Raw genomic sequence first — 14,891 nt, forward strand, 5'->3', positions numbered from 1 at the left:
TGGTTGTCTTTAGAAAATGCAGACTTGAGAGAATGCATCATAACCGTCGAAGTGCAAATAGACTTGACTACTTGCTTCACAATGCGCTCTTCTTTAGTGGACAAAACCCAAGGAGCGCGAGGTAGTTGCACATGACCATCAACACTCGGACTGTGGCCAAAGTGCCTCCATCTTACCTACCTGCTTCAAATCCATTCGTGTCCCTATGGTGTCTCTCTTTCCTATGATGTGGTCCCATAGCAAGCTGCCCACATTCTTGAAAATATGCATGGGATCCAACCAAGTGGTTGACCTGTAAGTGGGCCCAATATGGCAACTCGTAGAAAACTGAGAACCGCCGCATTCCATTTGGATGTGATTCCACGTGGACCATTTTTAGCTCGTGCCCCTATAGTGTCTCTCTTTCCTATGATGTGGTCCCATAGCAAGCTGCCCACATTCTTGAAAATATGCATGGGATCAAACAAGTGGTTGACCTGTAAGTGGACCCAATATGGCAACTCGTAGAAAACTGAGAACCGCTGCATTCCGTTTGGATGTGATTCCACATGGACCATTTTCAGCTCGTACCAGCTTGCTACGTTCATACGTATTGGAGGTCCTCCAAGAAAACCTTCCCTAAGTTAATGATTCTTTTGCAAGAAAGCAGCGTGTGCTTGATATACCATCTTCTTCATGGTTTGTGACCTTCGGGAGTCTAACTGTGGCCCGCACAATGGACATGCATGATAACCTGAGGTAACCAGACCTGTTCCAATACCACGACCCAGTGAATACAAGCTTGAACGAGATAAAATATAGATATTACCAATGAGAATGGAGGCCTATTCACCTGAGCATTCTCCGAATCTCGGAAAGTCATGCATCGTCCACATGAGAATGGCTCGAATATTGGCTGAGCGCCGACCATCGCGCCTGCTCATATCTTGCACGGTGTCCCCCTCCTCCCACAAAATCTTAAGCTCATCGACTAATGGACAAAGATACACATCCATATTTTTGACTTTGTAGCGACCGGGGACGAGTAAGCTAAGGATGAGATGTCCTATCTTCGTAGAAAGCCATGGAAGGATATTGTAGTTGACAAGGATTATAGGCCACACACTGTAAGAAGTTGAGCACAGACCGAATGGGTTCATGCCATCCATTGTAAGACCGAGCCAAAGATTCCTTGGCTCTCAGGAAAAGCCTAGGAAGGTAGAGTCAATGTGACTCCATGCGCGTGAATCCGTTGATATTTGTTGAACTCCATCCGTGGACCTATTCTGCACATGCCACGTTGTCAAGCTCGCCATGCCAGCCGTACAAAACATGTGGTTTATGCGGTGGATAAGCGAAAAGTATTTGAGAACTTTTTGAGGGATGGTTTGCCCTTGCAAGTCTTATCGATACCTATGAACACCACACTTGGGACATGTCTCCATAGTCTCGTATTCTCCTCGAAACAGTATGCAATCATTGATACATACATGGATCTTGTCGTAGTCCATGCCAAGCTTTCGTAAAACATGTCGTGCATCATCACGAGACTCAGGCATGGTATTTGCAGGTGGTAATATATAATATTTCAATAACCTTAAAAAAATCATAAACACCTTGAAAAATCACAAATGTATTTAATAATAGTGCCGAAAAAAAAATCAACAAAGCGTATGTACAAGGTACCTGAACAACTCGATCACACTCGTATCGCTCCACCCGTATTTTGCTTGCACACTTAAGAGTGCAAGCAGTGTCTTTAGGTGAGATACTTGACACCTATCATATAATGGTATGGATGCTTCCTCTCTAAGCAGATTAGAAGTCTCCACATCCATGGGAATCAATGCATCTATCATTGCCTCCATCTCAGGCTCCAAGATTATAGGTAGGTCTGGAAGGTTGCCTATCTTCTCTGGCATTGACAGTATAGATTGGCCTTGCAAGTGGTGGATTGGCTCATGCACTCCATCCATTGCACGCCCACAAACTCTTCTAATTGGCCGCAAAGGGTGCACTCCTCCTTGGGATGAGACATCACCTCCCTGGATAGAAAATTTGCCAGCGAGACCCAATCTTATTGTATATGGTATTCAATTAGCTTGTGAGTACAATGCATGATTGATATTAACTTTTCTTACCGTTTGCTGAAAATCCACAATCGCCTGATCAATGATCTCAGATTGAAACTCGCCAAATCGTCGTATGTGTTCTATAGACAATCGGCGTTTTTGTCTAATTGCCAGCTTGCATTAAGAGCAAGGACATGGGACACACTGTTTAAGATGCGCCTCGTGATCTTGAACAATAGGACCTTTATCGTTTTCCATTTTATCTACGTTACAATAAACAATTTGTTTTTGTTATCATTCTTTTTTTTTCTTAAATTATTATCCTCTCCTTCCATCTCTCTCTTTTTCTACAATCACGATCACGATCATGACCACGACCACGACCATGACCACGACCACGACCACGATCATGACCACAACCATGACCATGACCATGACCATGACCACGACCATGACCACGATCACGACCATGAGTATGACCATGACCATGACAACTACGACCACGACCATGACCACGACACAGCTACGACTACAACCACCACCACCACACGACTACGAGTATGACTACGACCACGACTACGACTATGACCATGGCCACGAACACAACCACGACTACGACTACAACTATGACAACCACAACCAGGACCCACGACCATGGCCATGACTATGACTACGACCATGACCATGACCATGACCATGACTATGACCATGACCATGACCATGACCATGACCATGACCATGACTACAAATACGACTACAACTACGACCACAACCACGACCATGACTATGACTACGATGACCATGAACACGACCACAACCATGACCACGACCACGACCACGACCACGACCACGACCACGACCATGACTATGGGTAGGTTGCACTCACTAAGAATAGGATTGGCGATTCACCTCATCTTCTCTCCATCATCAATAGAATTCTCATTTACCATTTACAACGCACCCATCTTCTCTCCACACTATTGCACACTACAATCTCTATAAGGGCATGAGATTGGGATCTCCATAGATACCAAAGCATGATCTCTAGCTTGACGGTTGCATATATACTACTACTACTCATGGAATAAACCTTAAAATAGTTATTATGCTCAAATATATGCTTGTTAGAGCATAAATTTGTTTCTAAGACTATTCTAAGGAACAAAGAGGATTAATGATAAAAGAGTGTCCTTCCTTGCAAGTGATTTTATATTATATTTAGTAATTAAAATCGATAGTTGAAGATGAGTTTCCTAAGAGATCTTGTGATGATGCTATTTTAGTTTTGCGAAACATATATATGAATGATGCTGTTTTAGTTTTCTGTATTTGTCTTTTTAAGAAGAGATTGATTTTTATGGAATATTCAAAGTTATTTTTGGGATTACGTTGTCGAAGGATTTGCCAAAGCAAAGCAAAGTCGTGTCTATAGAAGACCTTGACTAATTTCAAGATAGAAGATCAGGTGAATAAGAAAGATGAGAAAATGATGACAAGACTCTGTTTTATTTCTGCCAATAACAAATACAAGGTTCAAGAAGAAGAAATCCGAATAGCCTTTGGGCATAGATCACCAACATGGCAGCTGTCATAAAGTCAAGTAGAAAGTATGTCAATTCTACTATCCATACAGTACAGCAGAGTCTGAAGTAGAGTTGTTAGAGCTGCCATGTATTGACTTGCATGGACCATTCTAAAACCCAGAAAATCTTTGCGTTTCTTCTTGATTGTAACCTTCATATCTGTCTTTTACATCTCTCATACATGTAACCTTTGTCCTTGTATCGACCAGCAGATGGTATGTATTCACTTGACATTGTATAAATATTAACCCTTTCTAGCAGCAGTAAGCACCCGTAGAAACATCTCTCTAATGCATGTATCTCTCAACATATCTTTCCCATGATCATACAATCACTTGCAGCCAGCTGGAGATAGATAGATTTTGAAGGGAGGGGCAAAGAGCTGAGTTATAATTTGCTGAAGGGTTCAGTTTTGCAAGTAAAAACCGAGCCTGAGACCCATATTGATCACAAACCACAAGTCTGGGAACTGGAAAACGCTCTGTAATGATTGCTTGAGCATCATCCAAGGGTGCTTGGAGAAGTTCTTCAAGAGCCTGGTACTCAGGCTATTTATGATAGCCTGCATTGCGCCACTGTGCTATCGTTGTTCCATGGAAGACCACTACACTGAAATACGCATCTTGTATGCTGCTATTGCTGCAACATCAAGGAGGGCTGGCTTTGGCGGAGCATTGAGGGCATAAGTAATCAAGGATGGCTGAATCATCACTACAGAATTTGTTACACTCTCTCTGTTCAGAGGCATCCGGAGGTAAGCTGTCTCATCAGGGCTATTGTTGAATACCAAATCTAGAAGAGATCCAAATAAGTGAACGATCTAACCATCGAGTTGCATCAAATTCTTCCTCTGTCTCCATTTTGTATGATGCTAAACGAGCCAAAATTACAGCAGTTGTCTCCTGATCAAAGCCCATTATTAAGTCCTCTGTAACTACTGAACCATCCACCCAACACCTTGTAAGGGTTGTCCACGTACGTGCATCTTGCCATCAGGATGTTGATAATGTGTGAGGAACTGCCATCAGTGAGTTTACAATTAGGAGGCATGAACTATAATATAGTCTCTTTACTAAAATCACGAACTGTGGTCCATCCTATGTGGAAACTATATCTCTCCACCAAGAGCTCTTCAACTTGTTTCACAGTCTTTCCCCTCCATTGCTCCAAGAAAGAGCTAAGGTTCCCACAGAGATATGAAAACTCTGTTTTTGCTTCTTTCAGAACACTAATGCTACTGGAATATAGATTGATGTCATACCGATGCACTCGTAAGAAGTTGCTCAATGCAATAATCTCCGAAAACAGTATGTACCAAAGGAACTGCCAAAAAAAACTGTCGCCCTTTCGAACCAGTAAAGCGGCTTCCTCTTTGCTTTTTCTGAAAATAGCCGACTAATTTGCTCCTTCCGTGGGCCTCCCGTAACACCAAAAGCACGCTCCTTCAGCTCAGTCACCAAATATCTTTTCAATTAAGGCAGATGGAATAGTGATATTTCGCAGATATTCAGCCGCCCCTGCATCCTCTTCAGGGGAGTCCATTGTGATTAAAGGTTCAACACGATCATCTGCCACCAAAATACAAGCTACACACACGATCATCTGCCACCAAAATACAAGCTGCACCAGCATTCTGAACATGCCATACCTTCAATGCAAAGTAGCAACCTTCCCACTTCACTAAAGTTTTGAGAAGTGCAGAGCTTGTCAGATCAGGAAGACACTAGATGTGTTTCCGGTGATTGTTGGTTGTCATTCCAATGCCAAGTTTTCCATCATTGAAACAGTCAGGGTAAAGGATATAGTCTGCCTGTTTTTCGCAATAATAGTGGCGGTGGGAACAGTATGCGGCACACGAATTGCAACAATTTCCCATGCTAGTGCTCTGAGAAACACCATGAGCTTCTTTCACAACATTCTCAGCAATTACCACAGGAGGTTCATGCTCTGCAGCTAGACACTTCAAAGCCATTGCAGGAGCATGCAGGGATTCAAACTGATGCAAATATTCTAATGGTGTCAAAGGAAGGGATGTTAAAAGCAATGATCCCTGTTCATCCTCGTCCAAGTAAACTAGAACAGTTGTTGGGTACCTGAATCCCACACTCTCTGACTTCAGTTCTGCTTGATAATTGACTAGGCCCCAATGCACCAGAAAGTCCAGTATTTGAGCCAAATCTTTGTCATCAAAATTATTCAGTCCTCGAATATCTGATAATCTTAGTGAAGTCCTAGAGTTTGCCCTATATTTCATTATCACTGCATTCCTAGCTTGCAAATAAAGTTTAGGTGATGGCAACTTGGACTTCCCATAGAAGAGTTGAGGGAAAGCCTGCCTTTCCAGCTTGTTTATATGCTCCCATTTGAACCAGCTTGCATGTGATGATAAGAAGCAATTGCCTTGACAAATGGTTCATGTTCAGCATAGCCTGCAATCAGTGTTGTCCAGGATATGACATCTTGATCTGACATATTGTCAAATACTTCTTAGGCTTTTCCAAGCATACCAAATTTTACATACATGTCAACCAGAGCATTATTGATCAATTCCTCTTGCTCCAAACCCTCTTCACTATACTGCCTATGCAGAACAAAAGTATAATCACAACAACTAAATATGTACAAAGTACCAAATCCCACACACAACTTTTGGGTGGATTTCACACCTCAAATGTGCAGCAATACGACATCCACCCCCTCTAATCCTGTGCATCCTTCGGATGGGCCAACTACCCATGATCATTATCATCAAGTACCACAAACAGATCAATCTCTTCATTATGCATTTCCGGTATATCAACAAGATTATCTGTCATATCATCTATCTCTTCCATTGGAGTTTCTTCTCGTTGCTCTTCTCTTGCAAATTCTTCCAATGCATAATCTTCATCATCTCTTTTCTTGAAAATCTTGATTCTTTTTCCAGCAATAGGCACTCTAAGCATTGTCCCATCCAATTCTGTCAACTCATATGTTGCATTATCAAAGACATGTCTGACTATGTACGGCCCAAACCATCTTTTCACCATCTTCCGAAGTGCAGTATGCTGATTTTCAAGGCTGCTATCAAAGACTAATACCCAGTCTCCCTCTTTTATTGCTCTAGGCCGCAAGCGATGCCTGCTGTCAAACCTGTCCTTATTTCTTAGTCTAGCAACCTTCAACCTGTCAATAGCTAGCTGAATATCCTCTGGTCTTCTCTCCAACTGCCGAATCCAAAGAGCTAAGAGCTCCTCTCTCATCAAATCCTCTTGCCAAGGTAAAACTGACTAAGTCAAAGCACAAGTCTGAGTCAGCATAACCGGTTTCTAACCATACATCAACTCTGCAAGCATATATCCTGTGGTAACACTATGAGTCGTACGGTTAGCCCACAAAGAAAATGGTAGAAGTCTCGGCCATTCTCCAATCCGTCCTTTGCATGATTTGGCTAATGCTTTCACTATCGGCGGATGCCCTCTTTCACTCTTCCCATTTCCCTCTGGATTGTATGCTGTAGTTAGAGCCAACTTGATTCCTAGTTGAGAGAAAAACTCCCTAGCTTCATCTGCATCCAATTCACTGCGATCCGCAGTGATCTTACCCACACAACCATATCTATAGAAAATTTCTTCGAATAAGAACTTACACACTGCACTAGTGGTCTTCATTCTCAAAGATCTACCCTCAACATGATTGGTAAGATCCTCTCTAGCCAAAACAATATATCTCATCTGCCATAGACCCATAGGCATAGTAACCAAGTCAACTACCCACTTATAATGAATACATAGCGGATAGGTCGGATGAAGCTCATCTCGATGACGCACTACCGAATACATCTGGCAATCTCTGCAAGTCTCTACAAAGTGAGAAACATCTCTATACATGCCTTTCCACCAATATTTCTCCTTGATTTTCTCATAACTAGCCCACACTCCTCTATGACCAGCCCAAGGACTCTCATGAAACTCCCTCATCACCTGTAACTGTGTCTCTCTATCGCAGACAACCCGCAAAGGTAATCTGCCTCTTTTCTTCGGATGCTTCCAAAGAAATCCGTCCTTGAGAAAATAACCATAGGCTTTCTTTCTGATCTTCTTGAACTCTTCATCTGTCCATTCATCTCTTTTTCTTAGTGTACTAAGGTACTTGCCAATCTGCAACCAATCTCCAACATAGAGTTCTTCTATGAAAGCGACAATATCATAGACATGACAAACATGATCAACCATAGCAGCTGAAATTTCTGCATCATCCTCTTCTGCAAACAAGTAGTTTTTCCTCATCATCATATCTGGCTCTAGACAACATATCTGCCACTAGATTATCCTTTCCTGCTATGTGTTTAAATTCCAGATTTAATGACTTGATGTATGCAATCCATCTCAACATAGCTATATCCGAAGTAGAGCAACTCGTAATCATACCAATCAATGGCAAGCAATCTATCTCTACCACAACTGAAGCTCCAATAAAGTACTCCTTATCACATTTGAGAGCTATAACAATCCCCAGTAACTCCCTCTTGATTTGAGGATATCTCCTCTGTCTCTCGTTTAGGACTTTTGCCCCAAACCGAATAGCATATATGTTTCCATCTGCATCATCTTGACCCACAGCCCAACTATGCCAATTGGACTAGTGTCAACTGTCAATACAATAGGCCTTCCACAATTATAATCCGCTTTCCTGAGAGTAGGAGCAATCTGCAATAACTTCTTCAATTTCCGCATGGCTCTAGTGTGGCTCTCATCCCAATAGAATTTCTGCCCCTTTCGAAGCAGCTGATATAAACAATCTGCTATGTGTGCAAAATGAGGTATCCAAATCATATAAAACACACAAGCTCCAATGAATCTCCATACCTCTGAAGTGGTAGAACAATACTCCGTAATCTTGCCTATAGCATCCACCTTATTAGGTGAGGGTTTCCTACCATAATACCCACACATATGTCCAACAATGACAACCTCATTCACTCCAAAAACAGATTTTTTCCCTGAAAGTGTCAAATTTACTTCTTCTAACCTGGCCAAAATCTTCTCACAAGCTGAAATATGATCAGCCACAAAGTATCTGCATCCGTGCTCATTTAGACTCTCATTTTTCTCTTCTTCTGCACACCCCTTAATGGGCACATCATCCAAGAAAGGCATGGTAAGCTGAGGTATATAATCACGAAGGACCTTATACATGGCATTCATCATATGTGCAACAGAATTAGTGGCACCTTGAGGCAAGGTACACATCTTGACAAGCCCAATAGGAGTTCTCATGGTGGTTATGTCCCTGCTTTCCAAAGAAGCTGAAACTGATCATATCCTGAATACAAATCACCTAAAGAATAGATGGCACGTCCAGCAAATGCTTCTGCAAACTCATCCACAACTGGACCTATACCAACATTCCTGATAGTAACTCTATTTACTGGCTGCATGTCCTGTATAAATCGGAGAGTACCATTCTTCTTTGGAACCATAAACCACTTGTTTGAGTATGGTGCAGATGAAGGCTCAAGAATTCCCATCCTAATTTTCTCATTCAATAAATCAATCAACTTTGGCAGGTATGCCTTATGCACTGGAATAGGTCGGAGGTTCCATGGAATATGAGGAATAGTAAAAATGACCATAGGAGCAACAATATCTGGATTCACACATCCAATCTCATGTGGGAAAAAAGCAAACCCCCTTCCATGTCGCTCAAGCATCTCCTGAAAGCATTGCTTCTCTGTGGGTAGCAAGAAATCACCATTTCCAATTTTCAATTCAGCAAGAGTCTCTGCTGAAAATTTATGGCCTATATGCTCCGGATTCCTCAAAATTGGCTATTTGGGAGACCTCTCTATTTGTTGATCACTGTCAGGTGGAAGCGGTACAACTACCGGCTTCACCTCCTTATCCACAGTTTTGTATTTCGTGTCAACCCTGGCTTCATTATGCTCTTCTGCATTATCCAAATCTTGCTGTAAATCAGCAATTCTGCACTCCAATGGGGCTGAATATCCTCAGCCCTCTGCTCTATGGACTGCATAGAAACATCCCTAAACTCTGGATGCTGAAATATTTCAGCAGTAAACTCTGTTGGCTGAATGTTTTCAGCCCTCTGTGTCTCTGTTGAGTGTTGAAATGACTTGTTTTTTGGCTGATTTTTGTTGTTTTTGAGAGCTGAATGGTTGATTTTATGAGATGATTGATTGGTTTGGAAGAGGTTTGAGAGTGTTTTGGATGATATTGATGGTCTTTTGGAAGCTCATGATGTTTATTGGTGGTTCTGTGATGTTCTGATAGGTTCTGATTGGTTCTGTATACCTTTTGTTTTGCTCTGTTTTGTTCTGATTGTCTTCTGTAAGGAGTGATGGAGTATTGATTGATGAATATTGAGATCTTGTGAAAGCTTATTGAATGGTTTGTGAAAGTTTGGAATGGTTTGAGTATGAGTTATGTGGTTTTGATGATCTTCTGTAACCTTCTGTAGGTCTTCTGTAGAGCTTCTATCTCTGTTCTGTTCTATTCTGTTATGTTCTGTACTGTAGCTGTTCCGGTACTGTTCTATGACTGTTCTGTATGCTTCTGTATGTGTTCTGATGGATGAGAGTGTAGCTTGGGAAAGTTTTCTAGCCTTGGAAAGAGGTGAATACAAGTGCAAAAGAGCTTAAAGAAGTGAAAGAAGTAGCTGCTGAAGACTCAAGTGAAGACTAGAGTGAAGTGATAGTAGTGAGCTATGAAAGGACACTGTAGTGGCTCTGGTGACTCTTTATATCAGACATACCTCTTGGGAGGGGTATCCACGACCTAAAAAGAATTATTGAGAGTGATTTTTGAGAGATTGTAGTGAGGATATGATGTATTCTTGATGGAGTGAGAGAGAAAGAGTCAGAGATAGCCAATTCTACTTAACAGAGTGATTGTATATGAGAGATTGAGAGAGAAGACTATGAAGATATTGAAGATGAATACTATGTGATGTATTTACATTCAAAGATGGTGTATTCCTTTGCTTTCTTTGTTCCATTGATGGATTTTGCGAAGGTATTGAAGAATATGGTTGATTCTATCAAATCCGTGGGAGATCTACATGATGCTGCATGAAGATTTGTTGTGCCTGGTGCTCTTTTCTTCATTGTGATCATATGAAACATGATAAACAAGCTTGTTGATGTTACAAGATAGATTTTCTTGCAAGAGAATTCCTTTTTCCTTGGTGTTCCTCTTGGGGCTCCATGTTTTTGGTGGGGAATCTTGCCATCAACAAGCACCAGAAGAGGCTGAAAATGAAGGAAATGGCATTGCCAAGAAGAGAAGAATTCAATGGATGTTTGTAAAGTTCCTTCTTCCACTGAAGAGTTGGAATTTCTCATAATCAAAGCCACTTTCCACAAGAAGTTCATCCCACAATGGCGGAAACACATCACCATCATGATGCATGCTCTATGTGGTGGATAGTTTCCTCTTCCTGTTGAAGCAGCAGAAACTTGCATCTTGGTGGCAAATTGTTTGGGAATAAATTGAAGAGCAGAAACAGAGAGAATGACCATCCATGGAAGATTTGGCATTCATTGAGAAGTTTCTAGATAACATCGAGTGGGAGATTGTGAAGAAGCTTCAGGAGTCTTGGTCTGTAGAGGTTCACAAAGACAATAAGGAAAAGAGTTGGAATTTGTTCGTGGATGCTCAACAGCAAGATACATGGGATGCTTGGTGTACTGATAATCTTCTGTTTGTTCAATTAGCAACCCATTGGAAGTTGGTAGACAGAGTGTTTTTCACAACATACACTGTTGAAACCATCAGAAGCTGGCATTACTATGATGATGGCACCACCACAATGCTCAAACATATGCATTTTGACACCTTCAGAACCGAATACCTTCCTCTGTGCAGTGGCATGAAAGCATAATTCAGGGATGTTGAAAAGAAAGAAGTAGAAGAAATGTTGGCAAGAGAGTCCTCCAGAGACTGAAGCCTTTTGTTAACCCTCTGTGGAGCACTAACAACATAGTGAAGCCAACCCCCTGATGAATGGCGCAATAAAGAGGCAAGCGTTAGAACGAGTCCAGAGGTACGTGAGAAGAGAGAAAGCAAAAATCAAGGCTGAGAACGAGCTCGCAGCAGAAGCCGCCTTTGACACCCTTGCGGAACTCTTTACAAAAGTCCCAATGGCACATCAAGCCCTTCCTCCTCCTGCTGGAGGTCCACTTCCAAGCCAGATCCTTCCTGGAAATATTGATGACAGGCCAGCAAATGTAGTCCCATTGCCAGTTTTTAAGGGAGAGTACAATGAAGACCCTGATCTTCATGTAGCAGAGTTTATGGTAGCATGTGTGGCTAACAATGCCAGAACCCCTGAGCATTGGTTAGCAATATTCCCCGCCACTTTCAAGGGCGCGGCGTTTCAGTGGTATGAGAGACAAGCAGCAAGAACTTTTGGCACATGGGACGACCTGAAGTTGGCCTTCCTCACTAAATTCAGGCGTGAAGGTTTTGAAGAGCGGATGAGAGAGGAATTTATGAACCTAAGTCAGTCTTCTGGAGAAAGAGTAGAAGCCTATGTCTCACGAATGGAATCCATCCTGAAGAGATGGACTAACCATAATCTAGATGATGGCATTCAAAAGGGGGTGTTTCTCAGAGGATTACAACCAGAAGTCTGTAAGTTTGTGGAGCTGCAAAGACCAGCCACACTGCAAGCTGCAACAGAAGGTGCAAGACTGTACGATGAAGTGGAAGCTAGATTAGCGATGAATACAGGAAGAGGAGTCCTACCTCCTCTGATGCCAGGAATGATGTATCCACTAAATGCAGTTCCAGGGACTGTTCCCTATCCCTACGAACAGATGCCCCCGGTATCACAATACAGTGCACCAAATCCACAGTGGCCACCATCCATGCCTCAAATGATGGTTCAACCACAACAACAATGGTCCCAACCAATTTCCTCCATACCAAATCAGCAGTAACAGTGGAATCCTACCAACTGGAGCCAACAGCCAACAGTTCAAGCAGGAGCTCTGAATCAGAACCAGAACAGAGACCCCTCTATGCCAGCCCAACCGGTTTATGCAGTGATTACAGAGACTCCTCAAAACCCTCCTACTAGTACCTCCGAAGGAGAAAGCTTGAAGGATTACTTATCCAATTCAGTTGCAAACATCAAAAAGGAGTTGATGGATGTGATTACAGAGCAGCTACAGACGCTGAAAGTGAATACCGCTAGCATATCCAACGTTGCAGGAGCAGGAAGAGATGTGATGCGGTCAAATACTTACTGTGGTAAGTGTCATCAAGCAGGCCATTTAGCCACTGAATGTACACGAAAACCAACCATTCCTGGAGCTTTCTATTCCTAGTGTTTGCGGAAGAACCATACAGAGGACATTTGCTCTCTAAAGGAGATGCATGATAGGAGAAGAAAGGAAGAAGACGCAAGATTCAACTTGCTGGAATCCAAAATGACAACACAAGATATTGGACCCAAGCCTAGAGAGTTTGGTCCTAATTTCGGACCCAGAAGATTTCCCTCCCAAAGTTACAGAGGAAGACAGTCTGGCGGTGGTCAGAGATCAGAAGTGGAGTGTTACAGATGTGGAGAAAAGGGACACATCTCACCAAATTGTCCAAATCCTCGAAGGATAGTGGATTACAAGCCCTTATGCAGTCGATGCAAAGGAGAAGGACACACTGCAAAAGACTGTCCAAGCCCAACCCCAGTGAAAAACAGTGCTACTGATAGTCCGGCCAAGGCCCAAGAGCCTACCTCCAATTTAGTGGAATTAGAAGTTGCTGCCATCACGCGTGCCAAGCAAAAGGAACCACCTATCCAAAAAGAAAATAACCCTCCTACCAGAACAGTGAAGTTCAATCTTCCACCAAAAGAACAGAACAGAACAGAGCTTAACAGTGCCATACAGAGCCCTACATTGCCACAGAGAGTTACAGAGACAGTTACAGAGATAGGACCAGAGGTCCAGGAGACAGAAGAGGAGAAAGTGCCGCAAGTAGCAGAAGAAGTTCCCATGATTCCCCTGTTGGAAAAAAGAGGGAAAATGAAAATGGGTGTTGCCCCATTCCCTAATCGGTTAGAGAAGCCAGTGGATCCTATTAAGGAGTACGATCTGGTCAGAGATCTAGATACCTTTAGACCAAATCTCACATTCCGACAATTATTGATGTTGTCTCCCAGTTGCCGAAAAAGATTCAAAAGTATACTGACAAGAAGACGTGGTTTAAGGATTGCTCCCTCAACAGCAACAAAGTCCAACAAGGCTCCAGAGCCTGTAAAAGAAGTGGATGTGGCTAATGCTTTCCTAGATACGGGTACTCCAGAGACTGGCATGTGGATAGAAGGCTGTTTTATTGCAAATGCACTGATTGATGGAGGTTCATCAGTGAACATTATGACGGATGTTACAATGAAGGATCTAGGCTTACAAGGTGTGCAACCAACCCAATGGCTCATCAGACTAGCGGATCAGAGTAGAATCAAGCCTTTGGGCATTCTCCCATATGTGAAGACTACAGTGGCTGGAAAAGATTATTGGCTGACCTATCTGGTGGTGAAGCCAAACTCTTATGGCACATCCTATCCTCTGTTACTGGGCAGACCATGGCTTTCTGAAGCCCGGACGGATTGGTTCAAAGGAACCTTGACCTTGGGTAGAGGGCCCAATAAAGTGGTGCTGAAACTGTATGGTTCTCAAAAAGGACATGGATCCACCTCCTTGGAATTATCTTCTAACTCCCCTAATGAGGCTACGGATGGAACATCAGCAGACGAAGATGCTGTCAAACAGATCCTTCCCAAGAAAACAGTGGCATGTTCCTTAACAGTGGATACTGTAAGCCGACTTCCAAAAGATGCAAAGCCATTATCAATGGGTGAATACTTCCTTCATGAACCAGGAATGACTTTTGAAATCACTTCTGACAGTGAGATAGAAGTATGGATGTACTGCTCTCCCTGTTACATGGCCATAGCAGAGCCAGAGACAGAGGCAGAAGAGGAAACAGAGAATCTGTTCTTCTGTTACAGAGCGCCTACAGAGATAGAAGCAGAGACAGAAGTAGAAACAGAAGCAGAAGCAGAGACAGAGACAGAAGCAAAAGCAGAGACAGAAGAGGATGAATATGATATGGACGAAGAAGGTTATGAAAGTGAGCTAGAAGAGTCTATTCCACCCGAAGAGGATACAGTTGGAGAAGAAGTTTCAGAAGCATCAGAAGCAGACGAGCTCATGCTATGGGACAGAATGGTGATGGTACCATTTGGTCTGGTA

The 14,891-nt window shown here is 42.6% G+C and overlaps 1 pseudogene; it reads right to left on the bottom strand.

The window, feature by feature from the left end:
* Positions 1-3,957: 3,957 nt before the first annotated feature.
* Positions 3,958-14,891, bottom strand: part of LOC148018654 (protein transport protein SEC23 E pseudogene) — a 62,499-nt pseudogene continuing 51,565 nt past the window's right edge.

The sequence above is a fragment of the Lygodium microphyllum genome, chromosome 20 (genome assembly GCF_053477565.2).
Source record: "Lygodium microphyllum isolate KBCC chromosome 20, Lygodium_microphyllum_v1.1.10, whole genome shotgun sequence".
In the NCBI taxonomy this organism is placed as follows: domain Eukaryota; kingdom Viridiplantae; phylum Streptophyta; class Polypodiopsida; order Schizaeales; family Lygodiaceae; genus Lygodium; species Lygodium microphyllum.